The 6,327-nt window shown below is 40.8% G+C and overlaps 1 pseudogene; it reads right to left on the bottom strand.

Annotated features, from left to right (window-relative positions):
• Positions 1–619: 619 nt before the first annotated feature.
• On the bottom strand, positions 620–1,987 carry LOC100619496 (metalloreductase STEAP4-like; annotated as a pseudogene).
• Positions 1,988–6,327: the final 4,340 nt, after the last annotated feature.

Genomic DNA, 6,327 nt, shown 5'->3' on the forward strand with positions numbered 1-6,327 from the left:
GTTTCTGCCTTCCATGAAGGCTTTTCTTCAGTGTTCCCTAATACTCAGGTCTTAAGTTCTTAAAAGCTAAGCAAGCAAGGCACAAATTTGGGCAGGTTCTCTGAAGCTAGAAAGGGTTCTAGTAGGGACTTCTTCATGGACAGGGGGTAAATTGTATGATGGTTATCAATGGATAAGACTAGAGATACTCAGTGCCAGAGAAGCTTGTTATTATATATTGATTTCTTTTTTCACAGCAATTTATGAAGACCATCAAGGTATTGGGGGTAGATGGGATGTAGAAAGTAGAGGTCACAATGTGGCTCAAAGGAGGGATCTCCCATTTGTCCAATGAAATCATGGAACCTTTGAACTAAATTGGCTCATTCCATGAAACTGAAATTGATCAAACTTTTCAGTTATTATATCCCAGCATCAAAACTTAAGAAAGAGTGGATCTCCTCTTCCAAATGTCCAATGGTTTTTGATTCCTTCCTACCAAAATGTCCTCTCCTGCCTACTCTTTATATCTCACGAGAGAGGAAAAGAGGGAAGGCTTAGAGAGGAACACTCTCCAGAGTTTCATTCAAGGACATTGCTGGGGAATTCCCAGGTGATGGGTTGGTAGCTACCTCACACCTCAGTTTTGCCATTTTCTAACTGGGCCTTTGAGGAGACTGGAGTTTCTTTCCCAGCCTTGTTGGATCCATGTAAGTGGCCAATTGACGCACAGCATTATCAGGATGAACTTCAGGACCAGGACCATACAAGGGATGATGAGACTTAGTACATAGACTGAAGGGAGGTACCACCTGAGAACTGAAGAGATGAGAAATCTTTTTCCACCATATACGAGGGTATGTGCTGTACACAGGACCAATGTCAAATATCCAAGTTTGGACTGGACAAATCAAAACCCCCTCTAGCTGACAATGTTGCTAACTGATAGCAAGGAAGTGATTCCCAAAAGGATAAATAAGGGAAATCCCAAAATGCCAAGGGAAGTAAGAGTCATTGAGCCAGCCAGAGGTTATGTCAAAAGGTCAAGTATTATTGGTTTTTATCTAGTCAATGACTTTCCTGTTCAACTTCCATCACACGTATTGGCGGATGGGTATACAGGACATGGAGGAAGGCAAAGGCCAATGCCACAAGTCCAAGTTATTTTCTGTAAAGCATCCAGTGGTCAAGCGATTTTGGAAATCAGCTATATTTGGTACTTTGGTACAATTGCAAAATGGCAGGGATGATCCCAGGGAGGTAAACCAGGACAAGAAGACTGAGAGCCATCCCTGGGAAGATATGATTTGGAACAGAAATGACCAAGAAAAATGAAAAATGTTTCTTTCCATTAATGTACGGGTAGATGATCTCTCTTATCACACAGCAAACAAAAATAGAAAATAAATAAGGCATCAGAGAGGTATAGAGGAAATATCCACATTGGAAAGAGCTGCAGGGGGTACTTTTCAATCTCTCTGGCTGCCATGAGAGTTCCTTGATCCACCGGAGTAAGCCCAAGTGTACAGCCAATATCCATCACCCTCTGCTTAGATTCTTTGTCATCTCCACAGACAAATACCTGCCTGCTTGCATCCAGGGTGCCTGACTGGAGAGCCCAGGCTGAGACTGTGTTAAATGCTTTCATAATTATGGCTCTTGGAACTATTCAAGCGAGATATGCTGCATTGGATTCAGGATACTGATTAATTTTAAGGTTGTTGCTGACATCCACCAATATTTTTCCTTGTAGTTACTCAGCTAATTCTGTAAGAAAATCATAATGTTCTCTGTGGATTGCTATGATGATCATGTCAGACCTCTGGGCAGCTTCTGCATAGCTCAAGACGTTCATTCCTTTGGGGAGCAGACCAGACATCTCAGGGTTTTGTCTACCAAAGACCACAGAGTAGCCACATTGGAACATCTTATTGCCAATTGACCTTCCAAAGTCTCCTGTTCCAAACACACACACTGTGTCTTGGTTGGGTGTAAAGTTCCTGTTCATGGCAAGAGATTTCTCATTGGAAGAGTTTTTTCTCTATAACTATGAGAGGAGCCCAGCTTCCAAGTTTGTAACTTTGTTGCAGGCAGCTTCCTTTGTTGCTGCTGTTGCTGCCGCCACTGCTGCTGTTGGCAGCTGTCAGAAGCAATCTGAGGTAGGGAGGGTTTGCTACTCCTCCTGGAATAATTTTCTAGATTTTCTATTTTATGAATGAGGTGCTTCATGTTTTCCTCACTTTTTTTTCATTCTTTTGATTTTGGTTTATAATTTCCTGCTGCCTTGTGAAGTCACTTGCTTCTAATTGTTGTATTCTAGTTTTTAAAGATGGGATTTCATTCCTAGTTTTTGGTTATCCTCCTTCTGGTCTGATTTTCTTTGGAGGTCATCTTTCATCTTCTTTGCCTCATCTTACATTTTCTTTGCCTCATCTTTCATATTTTTTTCCTCATCCTTCATCTCCTTTGCCTCATTTTCAAGCTGATTGATTTTGGCTTTCAAAACACTATTTTCTCATTTTAGTTCAAGTGCCTTGGTTTCCAGATGACTTATCTTGCTTTTGAAGTTCTTTTCCCAGTTGTCTTCAGCCTCTCTTAATTGTGTTTTGAATTGTATTTTGAGTTCTTCCAAAGCCTGTGTCCAATTATTGGTGTTTCTGTGTTTTTCATTGATGTTCCTTGGTCCTCCTCTGTTCCATTTTCCCTTTGTTCATTGCCTGGATAGAAGCTGTCGATTGTAATTTCTTTTTTCATCCCTTCTTTTCCCCCTGTAATTGCTTGCACTCTTGCTCCTCTCATTGTGTGTTGAATCTGTGGGTTTGGGCTTTTCTGTCAACCTTCACCCTTGGAGCTTAGTGTGAATTTCAAAACTACTCAACCCTGTTCAAAGCATTCTTTAGAGGATGGGATTTGGCTATTTCCTGATCAATAACAATAGAGATACTTGGAATGACAGAATCAGGTCTTGGAAACTACAATCTCCACCCTACTCAGGGTAACAGGATTTAGGAAGTGCTGCAGCAAAGCTCAAGATTTAATTATTTGAGAATATGGCCTTCAACAGACATGTGCAAAGGGGACAGACCTCTGGGCAGTCCTGGGTGAAGCTAGAGCCACCATTGGCACAGGTGAGACACAGGAAGTGAGATAGAGGACAGCTGAGGAGTCTGGGGACTTCCTGTGTGGAGGAAAGGAGGTTGTTGGAGCCTGGTGCTTGGTGTGGAGGAGCCCTGAGACTGTTTCTCCATTTTGGTCACGTGAGTGATAGGGACTGATCTTTTTTCTTTGCCTCAGCTATCCAGGGACTTGGGCCTTTGGCTCAGCTTAAGCAGAGTGGGTATTTAAGCCCTATTCCCTTCTCTCCCTTTTCCTCCTCTCTCTCTTTCCCTCTAATACCTTTCTTCCTCCTGTTTGTAATTAAAACACCATAAAAAGGTTAACAGCTAACTTGAGTTTTCATTTAGGAATTACATAGCTGAATTCCTTGGCAACCTTAAATTAGTGGGGAAGGGGTTCTGGTGGTTGAGCTTCCTGGCCCTCAGCAAACCCAGCTGAGGTGAACTTGCAAATCTGGATGTGCCCTGAGGCTAAAACCTCAGGAAGGAGGGGGAAATATGGAGTGTTTCCTCTGATGTGACTAGGCTGAGTTCTTCATGTTTCTCCTCAAGCTGCCTCCCACCACCCATATTTGGAGCCCTGATCCTGGCATAGCTTTACTCACAAGGTTCTCCCTCTAAGCTAGTGCCCTTGCTGGCCCAAAGGTTCCAGCCATGCTGGAGGCTCAGTACTGTAAGTGGGGGCGGGGTCCTGGAACCTTCCTTCTTTCCTCCCCTTAAAGCTGAGTGTTCTCAAATTCATGCTTTTGGGGGGGCATACCTTTTAAGTTGAGTCCAGCAGGAGGGTTCCTTAGCTCTGTCCTGTTGTTAGGTTTGGTTTAGAGTCCCCTAGGAGCATTTGATTTATAATTGGTGAGGAAGGGTTTTTAGAAGTCTGAACTTTCACTGCATCTATGCCACCATCTTGACTCTACCTCTCTTCCACAGTTTTTTCTCTGGATGTGGGCAACATTCTTTCTCATAAGTCCCTCAGAAATATCTTTGATCATTGCATTGCTGCTAGTAGAGAAGTCGATTACATTCAATTGTGCCACAGTATATCAGTCTCTGTGTATACGATTCTCCTTGTTCTGCTCCTTTCACTCTGCATCAATTCCTGGAGGTCATTCAAGTTCACATGGAATTCCTCCAGTTCACTATTCCTTTGAGCACAATAGTATTCTATCACCAACATATAATACAATTTGTTCAGCCATTCCCCAATCAAAGGGCATCCCCTTATTTTCCAATTTTTTGCCACCAGAAAGAGCACAGCTATAAATATATTTGTACAAGTGTTTTTTTTTCCTTATTATCATTTTGGGGTATAAACTCAACAGTGGTATGGCTGGATTGAAGGGTAGGCAATCTTTTAAAGCCCTTTGGGAATAGTTCCTCCAAATTACCATCCAGAATGCTTAGATCAATTCACAACTCTACCAGCAATGCATTAATGCCCCAACTTTTCCCTCCAGCATTCATTACTTTCCATTGCTGTCATGTTAACCAATCTGCTAGGTGTGAAGTGGTGCCTCAGCATTGTTTTGATTTGTATTTCTTTAATTATAAGAGATTAAGAATACTTTTTATATGCTTATTGAATTTGAATATTTATTTTGAAATTTAATTTTATGTGCTTATTTATGAAAATTCCCTATTCATGTCCCTTGCCCATTTATCAATTGGTGAATGGCTTGATATTTTTTACAATTGATTTAGCTCATATATTTGAGTAATTAGACCTTTGTCAGAGGTTTTTGTTATAAATATTTTTCCCATTTTATTGCTTCCCTTTTAATTTTGGTTGCATTTGGTTTTATTTGTACAAAAACTTTTTAATTTAATGCAATCAAAATTATTTATTTTACATTTTGTAATTTTTTCTAACTCTTAGTCTTGAAATTTTTCCTTTCCCAAAGATCTAACAGGTATACTATTCTGTGTTCACCTAATTTACTTATAGTTTCCTTCTTTATATTTAAGTCATTCACCCATTCTGAATTTAAAAGGCTCTTACTAAAAAAGTAAGGGTGAAAGGAGTGGTACTTCAAATTCTTGATTGATTAACTTAAAATAAACAAAGAGAGTTTTAAATTCTCTTTCATAGGATATAAGCATGGGTCTGGAGTTAGGAAGACCTGAATTCAAATCCAGTCTCAGACTCTATCTGTGTGACCTGAGGGAAGTCATTTAACCCTATTTATCTCAGTTTCCTCATTTGTAAAATAAATTGTAGAAGGAAATAGCAAACCACAAAGTCTTTGCCAGGAAAACCTCAAGCTGAACAACAACAATAGAGGAGAGAGGGAAGGATGAGACTTTTGGTCATATTCAAAGGACAGTGTCAGAACTGGAGTCAAACTGTGAAAAAAATAACCCTTCCCAGCACAAACAACCAATCAGATTTACTGTCCAGAAAAAACAAAGTGTCTAGGATGCCTCCAACAGAGACTTGCTTCAGATAGGAGGTGGTAGCAGGTAGCCTCGGGGGTCCAAAATCCATGCCTATCACTTCACTAAAATGTTTTTAGTGATGTTTACCTAGTGAAGAAAACTCCCTGACCTAGTTGAATATTTGGTTGGATTAACCTGGTCTGGACAACGACTTTTGTAGCAGCATAAGCCAGCCTAGATGTGGGGCTAGAAGGGACCTCAGAGACTCTTCTCATTTTATAGCTGAAGCAACTTGCTCAAAGTTGCTGCAGTAGTAAATCATTGGCAGAACTAAGCTTTGAACTTTTCTAACCTGCGACATCATCATCTAAATTCAAAAACATCGAGAACTTGTTGCGCTCCCATCGAAAAGAATCCAGAGGAGAGAATGCTCTGAGCATCAGAGACCTTCTTTTTCTTAATCAGGAGCCTGTGGCATTTGGAGAAGTCAGTCACGGCAGGTGCCATTCCTGAGTAGACAGCCAGACCTCTCCTGAGAAGCAGGAAGCTACCCAAGACAATTGTTTTCAATAAGCAAATACATATTCCCAGCATGAAATGCTTAAAATGAATAAAACATTTTCTCTTCCAAGTTCCCCCTATTTGTCACGCTCCTACCTACTGACACCAGAGAATCTCAAATAGACGCCAATGGGGTTTAACACCTGTTGGATTCCAAATGTCAGGCCAGAGCTGGATCCTGCAGGCAACTCTCCCAACCAAAAAAATAAGAATATAGGAGAATCTTTAGGAAAAAGGACAACAATTACTGAAAAAGTCCTTCCAGGTCAGTGGGTATAAGAGCACGCAGGGAAAGATG

Source organism: Monodelphis domestica, chromosome 6 (genome assembly GCF_027887165.1).
Source record: "Monodelphis domestica isolate mMonDom1 chromosome 6, mMonDom1.pri, whole genome shotgun sequence".
In the NCBI taxonomy this organism is placed as follows: Eukaryota; Metazoa; Chordata; class Mammalia; order Didelphimorphia; family Didelphidae; genus Monodelphis; species Monodelphis domestica.